The following is a 14,977-nucleotide window of genomic DNA, read 5'->3' as shown; positions in this document are numbered from 1 at the left end:
TATATGTCTGTACAGACATTTTGCTCAGTTTTGGTGGCTTTTTTCTTATCAACTTCTAGCTTTGCTTGCATTCTGGATATGTTTTGTTATGGCTTTGATCTTAAGTGTCTTCCAAAAGGCCAGTTGCCAGTGGCTCTGTCTGTAATCCTACCTACTCCAAAAGCTGAGATATGAGGATCACAATTCGAAGCCAGCCTGGACAGGAAAGTTTGTGAGACTCTTATCTTCCTTCACTTAACCATCAGAAAGCTGGATGTGGTATAGTTGAAGTTGTAGAACACCAGCCTTTATTTCAAAAGCTAAGGAACAGTTAGTTCCCAGGCCCTAGGTTCAATCCCATTTGTGATAAAGAGTTAATCTGTGGCAATAGAATGCAAACAATAACCAAAAGACCAGGAATGGCTACATTAGGTCCAATAGATTTTAAACAAAAAACTGCTGTTAGAGAAGGAAGATATTCTTAATCATAAAATACCAATTCATGGTTTTGGGATGTAGCTCAGTGGTCGTGAAGTCCGTGGGTTCAATCCTTGGCACCAAGTCAAAGTCAATTCATAAAGAAATGTATTTTTTTAAAAAAAACAACAGATCCTATAAACATAAAATTGGAGAAAAACTGAAATGGAAATTAGAAAACTCAGCAATTGTACTCCACTTTCAATAATGAATAGATTAGCTAGATAAGGGACTCGTAAGCACTACATGTCAATTTTTTCTAACAGGTATCTGTAGAATATTTCATCCAACAATAACAGAATCTATGTAAACATGCACATATGTAACAGTTTTGTTTCAAATTTTGTTGAAAATTTGAATATAAAGAATGTTTGTGTTTTTTGGGGGGGTCCGGTTGTGGGGCCTGAACTCTGGGTCTGGGCACTGTCCCTCAGCTCTTCAGCTCAAGGCTAGCACTCTACCACTTGAGCCACAGAACCACTTCTGGCTTTTTTCTTTTTGCTTATGTGGTGCTGAGGAATCAAACCCAGAGCCTCATGCATGCAAGGCAAGCACTCTACTGCTGAGCCACCTTCCAAGCCCCTAGATAATATCTAGTTGAATTATATGTTTTATACATTTGACAAAGAATATTGTAACTTTTTAATTCATTTACACTTATTTTATAAGAATTTACATGTGCCATTTTGCTACTTTTTAAAAAAAACCTAATCCTTCATCTTCTATTATTATCTTCTTTTGTGTTACATAGATTCTAATTAACCATTTCAATTTCTTATTTTTTATTTAATCATTGTATTGTTTTCCCTGAGATTTACAACTAATGTCTTAGTTATAATGACCTATTTCAGATGGATACATATAGCACTACATATAACACTACATATAACACTCTCCAAACTTTGTTTCTATGTAACTTGTGTATTAATTTTTGCCCCTTCCTACATTTTGTGATTACATTATGTCTTTATACATTAAAAACCAACATAGTATTAGACATTGAATTTTTGGTAGTTTCCTATTACATTGACTAAGATAATGAAATATAGACAGGCAAAGTTAGATTTATTTTGTTTTTTTTACATTATTTGTTATTAATTATTTAATCAATTGTTACTTTTAGATTTTCTCTCCTGGTAGTTTTTATTTTTTCATGTGGATTCATATACTTGTTTACAGTCTTTTCATTTCATCCCAAAGGACTTTTTCAGTATTCCAGATTTTTTAAAGTGTAAGATGATTCTGCTAGTGAGAAATGATCTAAGATATTATTTTTATTTTTATTTTTGCCAATTGTGGGGCCTGAACTGGGCGCTGTCCCTCAGCTCTTCACCTCAAGGCTAGCACTCTACCACTTGAGCCACAGCACCACTTCTGACTTTTTCTGCTTGTGTGGTGCTAAGGAATTGAACCCAGGGCCTCATGCATGCAAGGCAAGCGCTCTACCACTGAGCCACCTTCCCAGCCTGATCTAAGGGTTTATGCATCATTTGTCCTTCATTTTTGAAAGGACTGCATTGAGGGCTGTCAGGCTTCTTCTCATCACTTTGACTATGTCATCCATCCTTTTGTGAAGCTCATGAATTCTGATAAGAAGTCAGTGGCTAATTATATTGAGGCTCTGATTTTGCTTGATGAGTTGCTTGTCTCCTGGTATTTTCCAGATTCCTTCTGTTTTAACTGTGTGTGTGTGAGAGAGAGAGAGACAGAGAGAGAGAGAGAGAGAGAGAGAGAGAGAGAGAGAGAGAGAGGAGAGAGAGATGAAGAAATGCAGAGAGAGATTTTTACTGTATAGCTAGGGTTATAACACTTCTGGACCAGCTTTCCAACTACTGGGATTGCCTGCATTTGTCACCAGCTCTTGCTTTTGTTATATTGATTTTTTTGGTTCTATTTCAAATTAATGTTTTTAACCAAGTTCAAGAAAGTTTTGGCTATTATGTCTTCTAATATTCTTTCTGACCAGTTCTTCCTTTCATCTGTTTCTGGAATTCCTGTTGTGTGAATGTTAATACATCTTTCAAGGACTATTTTCCTCATTCTTTTTTCTTCTCAGTCTGTAAAGTAGCTCATCTAAATTTACTTAGTTTCTTTTACTTCTCTGATTCTCCTGCCTGCTCAAATCTGCTGTGAACCTTTCTAGTGAATTTTCTATCTTAGAGATTCCCATTTTTCTTCAAGAACCTCTTTCTTTTCCCCCTTAAATCTACATATACCTGTTTATTTATTCATGTTTCCTTTGAGTGCCCTCCAAATGGGTTTGTTTAGTTCCTGAGTGTGTTTTAAATAATGAATTTAAAATCTTTGTCTTCTGGGCCCACAATATGTGTTTCTTCAGGGACAGTTTCTGTTGTCTCTAGCTATCTAAATAATATAATGTATACATCTGGGAACTGGATTTTCCCTCTCTGGGATTTGCCATTGTTACCAGTTCTTATTTTTTCTATTGTTGCTAGTTTTTGTTTAGTGAATTTCCTGAATTAATTTTGTTGTACGTTCTTTGTCGTGTTCAACTAATGAAGTATTTACCCAGACAGTCAGCTAATGGTTGGACAGAAAATTCTTTTAAATGGTTTGAACCAGTATATGTCAAGAGATCACTCCTGATGGTACCGGGACACAGTTTCAATGGCACAGCAAGCACTTTACGCTTCTGTGTTATCCTTAATTCCTGCATATCAGGGCTTAGCCAAAGAAAAGACATCACAGCCTTCACAAATCACAGAGTTTTGCACATTCATGTAGACATCTATATTTCTAGAAATATAGTAGAAATGTTTTTAACTCAAATTCATTTCAGAGATTTCCTTTTCTTTTCTACATTGTCTTCAGCTTTTGTTTTTTTAACCACAAATGGTATCCCTCTATCTGACAGTTGTGATGTTGAACAGTTCTCACTATTTTTTTAAACACCTTGGAGAAAAAGCTGATGAAAGGAGAGGAAAATTGGACAAATTCAGATGTGGCATCCACCTTTGGTGATCATAATATTAATTTGTATCCATCACATGCAATGGTAGTGACAACCACAGTGCTTTTGTAACCAGCCGTCTTTTCTCCAGGAACAGTTTGCAGTCTCTCTCTCTCTCTCTCTCTCTCTCTCTCTCTCTCTCTCTATATATATATATATATTAGAAAGGCAAGAGTTATTGCTACTAACATCTCATTAGTAGAGGCCAGGAGACTGTTAAACACCCTCAATGTACAATAATACAATCATGGGGTTCAAAAGTGTTAACGTTGCTGCTTTTAAGAAACCCTGACCTAGCCATGCACTGGTGGCTCACGCCTGTAATCCTAGCTACTCAGGAGGCTGAGATCTGAGGATTGCGGTTCAAAGCCAGCCCGGGCAGCAAAAATCCATGAGACTCTTATCTCTAGTAAACCACCAGAAAACCAGAAGCAGCACTGTGGCTTAAGCGGTAGAGCGCTCACCTTGAGCTGAAACACTGAGGGACAGCGCCCAAGCCCAGAGTTCAAGCACAATGACCAACAACAAAAAAGAAAGAAACAAACAACAAACAAAGAAGCAAAGAGAGAGAGAAAGAAAGAAAAAAGAAAATAAAGAAACCCTGACCTAGCCCTTAATGCTTTATAAAGTTCTTTCGCCATATTGTCATCATGATCATCATAGTGATCATCATCGTCGTATGCTTCTTTGAAGGAGTGCCAAGCCTAGTGGGTTACAAACATATGTAAGAAAAGCAGAGGAACAGACATGACTTCATGTAAATATATTTCTATATAGCAGTGAAAAAGACAGAAGTTAAATGTCAATAGAGTAGTATAATCAGTGACATAGAGTGTGATGAATATTTTATTAGGGGAAAGAGGAAGAAAGCAAGTGTTCCAGTGTATCCAACAGGCCCTGTGAAGTTGTGTTGGTGTTAGTTTCCTATTTAGCGTGAGAAATGAAATGAATGATGACTTTAAAAGTTGCCTTCTCCTTGCTTAGCCTTCTCCTGGCTTGTGAAATAATTTGCCCCAAGAAAATAGTAATTCCCCCCCAACCCTTTTCTATTGTGTACCCCATTCGCCTTTCAAAGTGCTTTCACAGCTGTTAGTTCCTTTTGCTTCCAGATTAACTCTCTGTGGTATTATCATCTTCATTTTATAAATTAGAAAATTGAGGTTTGGGGAGGTCACACCAAGGTTATTCTAAATCCAGCTTCCCCAGGCTCTCTCCTCCACCCAATAGCCCAGCATCCCGAGATTCAATTATGATTCCTTGAATGCTGCCCTCTGTTGCAGATCTCTTTCTCACAAGAGCTCTCAAATATCTTTCCAGACTGAATAGAGCCAAAACCCACAACTTGTAACAGCTGCTTTTCCCAACCCATAGTTCTGTGAATTCAATTCATCTTCTCTTAGCTGCCTTTTGAATCAGTCATAATTCCTAAGATATTTTGTCCGCATATGGAAGGATACGCATAGTTGTCTTTTCCTCTTTATCGTATGGTGCCACTAGGTCCTGTAAAGCAAATAAAGTCCTGAAGTGATAATACTGTGGGAACCGTTCTTCAGAGGTTTAAAAATAAACATTTGTGTGTGTTTCCATAGTTGAGTTGTGAGAACTCAGAGGCTAAAGGTCAAGGCCCATCAATCATTCTGAGCTTTCTGACTAATCCTTTACTTTACCTTGGTTGTCATCATATACAGAAAGTCCTTTTTAAATGGTATTTTGGAGTCTAAAGAGATCCCTCTGCCAGGAAAGACCTTCAGTCATTTAGTTTTTCATTTACCTTGTATCTTATTTGCTTAGTCTAACTCTTGTTGCTGATAGCAACCATTGTAGTGGATTAGCCACAAAATTGTGGCTTCGGGATCTTGATAAAACACATGCTCTGAATGGCTCTTATTGAATTGCAGGTTCATTTGGGAGGGAGAATGGAATGCTATGTCTTCCAGGTACTTAGAATCAATATTTTGCCAACAGTTATAGATAGTACCATGGAAGCAATAAAACCAGTTATGCATTTTTCATTACAATATCTAGCCTTAAATAAAAGCGAGTTTTCTTCGGGCCTCAAGTTTTCCTCCATTTGTGATTTCAAATGATTTGTAATTTTAAGTTTAAAAAATGTTTTTACCCTCCACATATCTTTGCTGCCTGTAGGATCTGATCAGTTATAGTCAATCCTTGATGATCTAAATTCATAGTTGTGGGAATGAGCAAGTTTCTTAAGCCCTTTAAACCTCTATTTCTTCTACTTTACAATAAGAATAACAACCCTTAAGTAGTGGAGCTGTTTTATTGGCTGTGAGAAAATATTTGAGAGGATTCTGGAAACCATAATACACTATGCAAAGGTAAGTGCTTCAGCAGACATTTACTAAACATTTTCTGGACATCAGGTAATTTACCAAGAAGTGGAAAAAAAAATAGTGACATAGATATTTCTAAAAAGTTCATAGGCAGGGAAGAGATAGATATTTAAGGACAATCAGACCTTGGGATGAGGAGCTGAGCTCAAATGGCAAATTTGGGAGAGGCCTGGCCAGTGTTAAGATTTCTGGGTGTTAATTCAGAGGTCATTCAAGGAAGAGAAAGGGGACAATGAAGAGTCAGTTAGTTAGTGAGCAATGGGTGTGGCTCAGTTGTAGAACACTTTCTAGGTCTGATCCCCAGCACTAATAGCCAATAGAAAGTAAGGGGAGGGGGGGAGAGTAAATTATTAAACCAGTTACCACAGTGGGCAACTACACTTAATGCCATGGCAAAAATCTGGGAGACGCTATATAACATGTGGCTCATGCTCACAGGGGTGAGTGAATGTTGAAACTTTTTGGTATTATCCATAAGCACATCTTAGAAGAGATGTGGGATCAGGAAGGAGGGTGTATAAAATGTCTTGCAGTGGAAGGCTTTTGTTCCTTCATTTCTCCATCATCTATAACACTCTGCCTTTGAATTTTATACATCATTCTGTTTTGATTTGCTTCCTATCATTCTGGCTATATACTACTTTTATTTTCCTTTATGGATTCCTTAATTGTTGGTAACCCAAAAGATTCTATTTTCAATCTTGCTTTCTCAACTTTAATTTTTTTCTCTTGGAAATTTCAAACTTGCTTACGGCTATATAAGCATGAATTACAGAAGCCTCTATTTTATGACAGATTTTTATCCCAGCTTCCTAAGTTTTAGATCCATCTTACATATGTTTGCCTCTTCCTTTCAAGAAAACTATGTCCTCCTGTCTCTTAGCTCTCTGTCCATGTCACTGTATCCCACAGCGATTATCAGCTCTCTTCCTTGAGTTTCCTGCATTTGCCACCTTCCATAAACTCTCTCTCTCTAGGACAGCTCTCCACTTGATTCCAGGGAGGTTTCCCTCTTCTGACCACTCATTTGCAGCCTCCTCTGATAATTTCTTCTCATTTCTCTCACTTTTTGGCATTGGTATGCCCCAGGGCTGAGCCCTTGTGGCCTTTTGATTCTGGTGATTTAATCTAGGAACATAACTTTAAATACCCCTGATACCCTGAACAAACACAAAAGTAGGTCCGCAGACTGCATCTCTCCTCTCAACTTCATCCCTACATGCACATAGATACTTTAAACACAACACACACACACACAAACACACACACACAGTCTTCCTTATATTTATTTTACTAGCATTTCTAATTTAAAGCAAATATATATGTATAAAACCAAACTGACATTACTCCTACTCTGCTTTCAGATCTTTCTATCTCAATAAGTAGCAAATTCATTCTTTTAATTGTGCTAGCCTCAAAAATCTTGACCCTTTTCTCTTCTGACCTTTTTCTTTCTTACTTATACCAAATCTGATTTGTCAGCAAATGCAAGGGGCATTTACAATCTAAATAATGCTCACCACTTCCACATCTACCTGCACCAAGTCTTCCTGATACACAGCTTTCTCCTAATGCCTTCCTTCTTTGTTTTCTGGGCTCTAGCTGCTCTATTCCACCTGCCTATTCTTCCCCGATACATTTTCTGAATTTGTTTTATATGAATGGAGGGTCATAATGTCAGGAAGAATAGTCAAAGATAAGATGAGCCCAGGACTGATAGCTCATACCTGTAATCCTTGCTGCTTAGGAGGCTGAGATCTGATGGTCACAGTTCAAAGCTAGCCTGAGCAGACAAGTCTGTGAGTTAACCAGCAAAAAATCCAGAAAGAAGGTGTGGCTTAAGGGGTACAGTGACAGCCTTGAGTGGAAGAAAACAGGCCAGAATGCAGTGCTTTGACTTCAACTCCAATACCATTACACACACACACACACACACACACACACACACACACACACACACACACACACACACACAGATGAGGAAGAGAAGCTAAATAAATAACAGTCATAATATGGCTCAGAACCTAAGAGAATTTTTATGGAGAAATTTGAAGGTCAGTGTTTCTGAGATTTGAATTTAATTTTGCTACGAATTGAAATTTAGAGCTTAAAAATGATTCAAAGTTTCTACACATCTTCTGCTGTGTGAGCCACAGCACTGCCCCTCCCGTGGATTGCCACTGTTCTGTAAGACACTGCCTTACTTTGCCTTTGTTGTACCAAGTACCAAGCAGAAAGAAATAATGTCCACTAAAAGCTATTTCTGGTTGAGCCTAACTATTGCCTGTTTTCTGTGGGCTCAATAATTCTTATTTATAGATCATTTGAGACTAGGTTTCTACTTTCTGTCAAGTATGGCTTTACTTAAAGTGGCTCCTCAACAAAAATCTGGAATGTTCCTTTTTTCACCTGCATTCCTTGTACTCTCTATACAAGTTAGCTGCTTGCTTTAGTTAGAAGTTGATATCAGAAATTCAAGACTTTAGGTTGGTCCTTGTACTCTTTGCAGATAATTATTTTGTTCAGTGGCTGGAAACCAAAGGCATTTTGTCTTTGTTCAATATTATTCCTCGCAATCAGAAACTCATAGTTGTGGCCTTATATATTACAATAAATTCTAAGAAGCTTTGGAAACTAAATTCTGATTGCTTTTAAAGATATAAAATTATAAGTATACAACCAATTTACAAACTTGTAAAATCTATTTTAATTCTAAATCCAGTTTTATATCCTGCCAGGTGGTCATTGAATCATACCATATGAATCTATATAGAAGTCAGTGGGAAAAGTTGCCATTCATTATTTTTTTTTCCTGTTACATAGGAGGATAAATGACTCTCTGTGTGTTTTTGGTAGATACAGTTCATTAAGCTCAAATAATTCTTGAAATTGAACTACAATGATATGATTGCCTAGTCATTCCGACATTATAGAGTTTGAATGCTAAGCCACTGTAACTGATGTGATGATTCAGAATCATCACATCAAAATATGTGAATCTCTTCTGAATTTGAGACTTCATTATGTCAAATAGCATTGCAATCTTTCTAACTGCAGCCTCAATGAGCTCAGCAATTGGAAAGTAGTTTGAAGTTTCCATTTTCATGTGCTTGATCCATATGTTTATTTTGTGTCTGAACTCATTTAAACAAAATGAACAAAATTCTGCAGGAGGAAGCAGGGTAGCTGTGTTTTACAAATGTGGTCTGCCAAACGGTTTTGCTTGTGTATTCCTAAAAGAATTTATTGAAAAAGGATACAGCTTTTGTATAATTTCAAGTTAATATCTAAAGCTTTTAATCATAAATGTCAATAGAGGTCGAGAATGCAAATTAAGAGGTATTAAAATAATTGGCAGATAAAAATGAAACTATTATACTGTCTTTTAAAATGAGTTCAATGGAATTTAAATCTCATAATGACTTGGTGTCATCAATCATTCATAATTGTAAACCCTTGTAGGACTCAGCAAAACTTCACAATTTTCCTTTTCCTCCAGGAATTCTTTATTTCTATTTGTTTCTCTCATAGAAGTTCATCCTGGCTTATCTTTTTAATATTTACTAATTTTAATTGCCATATCAGACATTTTAGAAAAAAATATACATATGAATTATTGCTTTAAAACTATTTACCTTGGTTATACTCTGAGTAGGAATAATGTATATCTTGGTTACCATATCATGATTATGATCTAAATCCGTTAGAAACATAAAAATTACTAGGCTTCTGTGTGGTGTCTATATATATTTTGATGTGTATTTTGTTTTCTTGTAAAATTTGTGTTGATACTCTTCATTTTTTTTCTAGAAAGTAGTGCTTCAAAAACTTACTCATGTAAATGAAAATGTAATAATAGTTTTATTGTGGCAATGACATTCAATTATTTGAACCACTTCTCGGTTAAAGTAAAAAAAATCACAGTAACAATTGGTCACTGAAACACACAGAGAACTTGTAACTAATTTTACTACATTCAACTGTGTCATTCATGTTCACCATTTCTGGGAACTTTCCAGGGTCGAAATGCTTATTTATTTCATTCAGGCACTTCATCAAACTCTATATAGTCACAAAGAAATCAGGAAACTGAAATACTGTTAATTTCAATTAACCTTACTAATCCAGTATTTCTGACAAGACACTTTTCTTTTCTGTCATGTGTTTTGAATACTTGTCAGAATTTTCGGGTTGTTAATTTTGCTAACTCAATTTATATACAATCAACCAAATTGGTGCATAATCTTCAATGACATATTGTTATTTATTGACAGTCATAGGCTAATTTTTTGAATGTTCATACAATAAAACTCATTTTTCCTGTACTCATTTCTGTAAATTTTAACCAGTTGATTTGTATAACTACTAGGTAGCTACAGCCGAGTTCTGTCTCCTGACACACAACATATTGTCTTGTGTAGTTAAACCCACACTCCCACCCAAAGCCCTCAGAAATCACCAATCTGCTCTCCATTGCTGAATTTCTGCTTTCCCAGAATGTTGTATAGAGGATATGTTGACTTTTGATAGTAGCTTCTTTCATTAGCATAAAACCTTGAGGATTCATCCATACTATCCCATGCATTGGTAGTTTGTTCTTTGTAATAACTATTCCACTGTATCGATGCATTTCAATTTGTTTAGACATTCATTTGTTGAAGAGTATTTTGATTTTTCCACTTTGGGACAGTTATGAAAATTATTGCTGTAAATATTAATGTACATATTTATAAGCAAATTTCTCTAGATTGGCAAGTATTTGTTTAACTTCATAAGAAATTGCCAAATTGTTTCCTTGAATGGCTGTGTTACCTTGCTTTCCTCTTACCAATGGGTGTGAGTTTCATTGGCAGCATTTGGCATTGTCAGGTTCATTTTCAAAGTGATGCTATGGATAATCATTCTAATAGTAATACCTTTAAAGAATCTCATACTTTTAACTTTTATTTCTCTAATTACCAGTAATGAACATTTGAAAAATAGTTGAGAGCCTCTGACTCATATCTTTTTTCCCATAAAGTCCTTTCAAGAAATCTAGAATTCTTACTTTATCACTTAAATTAAGATCATTCACTTTGACTTTACTTTGGGGTGCTATTTATTCTTTGAGAGGCATATGTTCACAAAGTGAAGGGAAGGTAAATACTTCCTAGGTAATACAATGATTTAAACACAATTGAAGATAACACAAGACCAACTAAAAGGTTCTCTGCTTCATTTGAGTTGCATGGTATTCACACTTTAACATTTCTTTTGTCTGGGAATTTAATTTTTTTTGTTTTAAAATTTCTTTTTACTTTTTAAAGTTCCTTCCTTCCTTCCTTTCTTTCTTACTTTCTTTCTTCCTTCCTTCTTTCTTTCCTTCCTTTCTTTTTGATGATGGTCCTGGGGCTTGAACTCAGGGCCTAGGTGCTGCACCCAAGCTTTTTTTTTATTGCCAAGACTAGCACTCTACCACTTGAGCCACAGCTCTACTTTTGCCTTTTTGCTAGTTAATTGGAGATATGAGTATCACCAATGTTTGTGTCCTGGTTGACTGTAAACTGTGATCCTCAGATCTCAGCCTCCTAAGTTGCTAAGGTTACACACGTGAGCCACCCAACACCCAGCTAATTTCTATTTTTTGATCACAGTTGGTCAATACTGCCTATAATAAATCTGCAAATAAGGTGTGCTTACTTTAATTTTCCTCAAGTTTCTATAGATTTTCCCCTATGAATTAATTTTTATATAAGATATGAGGTAAAGGTCAAGTGGGGTTTTCCTCTAAGTATATGGATATGAAAAAACTATCCTTCCTTTATTAAATTGCCTTTGTACTTTGTTAAAAATGGACTGCATTCTTCTGAGTCTATTCTTGGGCTATTTATTCTGTTCCATTGATCTATCCATTAACTAAAATCATCTTACTTTAATTATTGTATTTTTACATCATCTAGTACGGTAATATTCTTGCCTATTCTTTCTCCTAGTTTACTTTTCAGTATTAGTTATCTGCCTTTTGGTATAAATTTTAGAATAATAAACTTTTCTTTGACTACAAGAATTCTCTGGAAATTTTGATTGGAATTAATATTTAAGCTACAGATCAATTTAATGATCATCTTGACAACATTGAAACTTTCAAGCCATAAATAATTTTTATTACATTACCTTCAATAAATTAATAAATGCAATTTTATTTAGATCTTCTTTGATTCTCTTACCAGTAGTTTATAATTTTCATTATATACATCATATATATATATGTGTATATATATATTGCTAGAATCTATAGAAGGTTAAAACATTGGTTTTCTGTTGCTCATTGCTTGTTATGGTAAACAATTCTATGATAGTCCCCAATGTTCCAGTCCACTGGTGTGTTCATCCTGTATTATTCACCTCTTTTGAATGTAGGTATGAACTGTGCTTATGATGGGAGAGTTACTTCTGAAATGAGGCTGTATTATATGTCACAGTTGACCTTACCTTCAGTAGGATTGAAGTGAGCATTTAAACCTAGTATCTCTTCCTATTTTCCTGAAAGTTTTTATAAAGATGTTAAATCTTATCAAATGCTTTTCAACTAGCATAATCAAATAACTCTTTGGGGTTTATTGATATAATGATTACATGTATTTTTGCAGTTAAATTAGCCTTGTATTCCTTATATAACTTTATTTGTGTATGTTCAGATATGATTCACTGAGTTTATCTTATTTGATTTTGGGTGAGAATCTTGACTCTGAATTTATATATTTAATTAGATTTAGGAAAATTTGGCTATTAATTTTTCAAAACATTCTCATATGAATCTTATTCCCATTGCCTCCTTGGAATATAATGAAATCAGTCTTAGGCCTTTGATAGTATAAACAGATTCTGTGAAGCCAGATTCTTTTTTTTCCCAATCTTAGTTTCTTTCTTGTTCAGGATGAATCATTTCTCCTATCTTATAAATTCACCAACTCTTTCTATTATTTTAATTCTGCCATATGGTGGCTGTTTAAGATATTTTATTTATTATACTTTCTTAGTTTTAGAACTTCTATTTGATTCTTTCTTACAAGGTGCTCTTTCTTTATTGTGAACTTCATTCATTTTAAATCTCTTGACCCTTGCTTGATGGAGTATAGATGTAATAGTTACTTTAACATTTTTACTGCATAATTTCAACATATATATTACTTTGGAGATGGTGTCTATTGATTAGTATTTCACTTATGGGTTAGGAATGACCTGTTTCTATAAAAATATGACATTGTGCCAGGTACTAGTGACTCATGCCTTTAATCCTAGCTACCAATGAGGCTAAGATCTGAGAATCATGGTTTGGAGCTAGCTCAGGCAGGAAAAATCTACAAGAACTTTGACTTCCAATTAACCACCAAAAAGTCAGAAGTGGAGCTATGGCTCAAGAGGCCAATTGCTAGCCTTGAGCACAAAAGTACAAGGACAGTAGCTAGATCCTGACTTCAAATCCCAAGACTGGTACCAAAAAACCAAAAAAACAAAAACAAAAAGATGCTGGATCCATTTAGAATTCTGTGTATAATCATATTTTTTTGTCTGAGTGTTTTTTTGTGTGTGTTTGTAGTCAGTTTGGTTAGATCCATGTCCCATTAGACCCTCTGGTTCTGTCAGGATAAGAGTCTCACAGGGACTAGAGGATACCTAGGCCACAGACTCATTTAGTTTATTCTCAAAACCTTTGCTATTCTACTTTATGCATGTATACCCTTAGTACAAACCATGACTTAAGGAATCTCATCCTCAAGTTCTTTCCTCCTGTTTATGACTTTGCTGAAATGCTGTCCCCTTTGAACCCTTTGATTGGATCCTTTGTCCAGAAATCTGTGGTTTTAAGCTCTTCGCAGTGTTTAATCCACCTTCAGGGAAAATAAGTCAACTTGGCAGCTGCTTTGGACATCATTATGGTAAATTTGTGTACCATCACGGCCAGGAATCACTTCCAGAGGAAGGACAGAGTAGAAAAACACCTCCGTTTTGTTTTTGTTTTTTATAAATACCAGTCTTAGGGCTTGTCTTTTTCTTTTTTTTGCACAAGACTCTACCACTTGAGCCATACCTCCATTTCTGGCTTGTTATTTTTTGAGGGTCAGGCGGAAAGAGGAGTAAATGTTTCTGTTTTATAGAAATCCTTTCACTGATTCCTCCATTCCACTAAAGAAGCTCTCTTTGGGTTTCTAATTTTAAGTTCATACTTAGGTAGGCAGACAGCAGACAGAGAGAAGATAGCAAGACCAAACATAATGCCTTGACTTGAGTTTTGTGGCCTGAATGAAATGAGCATCCTCTGTTTGCATGTTTATCTGAGCTCATTGCTGTTCAAAAGTTCCCCTAAGAGCAATATATTCCCTGACAGCATTTGGGGATGAAGAGACTCTTAGCTGGTTTGAATTGTGTATGTTTGGAAGTCCAGATGTTTTATTACCCAGGGTTGTATGCATTGGAAGGTCAAAAGTGAATCAGAAGTGTGCCTTTCTTTTGTCAATTGAAAACAGAAGCACAGTGAAAGGGAAGATGGGAAAGGGAAAAAAATGAAAGAAAGAAAAATATTTGATGACTTTACCCTCAGATACTCATCAGACCTGGATATTATCCAGGCTTGTCCTTTAATGATACTCTATAGGTAAAGTCAGGCATGTATTGGACGAATGTGCACAAATTGCTGCATTATCTCACACAATATATACCAAGAACAGAAAAGTACTGAGTAATTGTGACTATGAAGGTAGTCAAGGGCAGAGAAAAGTAGAAAGATTATTTTGATCAGAGATTTAGAAAAGGCACAAAAATCAATTAAGTTTAAGCCAAGCTTGTGTGATTATGATTAAGATAATTACAGAATTAAAAACAACGAACCCCAGAAGATTGGTGGCCAGAAGTTCCATTCCAAATAATATTATTTCAATAAGCATATAATAATCATAGTGTCATAATAATACCTTGCCAAACATTTATTACCTACTCAGCACTGTGATAAGCACTTTGAGTGTGTTGTCTTCCTCTTCACAGTAGCATTCTGAGGATTACAGTTATTCTGCCTATGTTAGGGTGCAGACTTGTGCTTCCCCAAAGTCACATGTTCAAACTCTAACTCTCTGGGATCATAAAAGGAGGGGAGACCTTTGGGAGGGATGAGGTCAACAGTGGAACTTTCACAGTGAATCCCATCCCAAGTTCTTGTCTT

General features: G+C 35.6%; 1 protein-coding gene across 1 annotated transcript in view; it reads left to right on the top strand.

The window, feature by feature from the left end:
* Corin (corin, serine peptidase) overlaps nt 1-14,977 on the top strand; it is a 174,774-nt gene that overhangs the window by 52,673 nt on the left and 107,124 nt on the right. The gene's annotated exons all lie outside the window — the stretch shown is intronic.

Source organism: Dipodomys ordii, unplaced genomic scaffold (genome assembly GCF_000151885.1).
Source record: "Dipodomys ordii isolate 6190 unplaced genomic scaffold, Dord_2.0 Scaffold8, whole genome shotgun sequence".
Classification (NCBI taxonomy): Eukaryota; Metazoa; Chordata; class Mammalia; order Rodentia; family Heteromyidae; genus Dipodomys; species Dipodomys ordii.
Note: the sequence above shows the minus strand (reverse complement) of the source record. Positions and strands in the feature narration are given on the sequence as shown.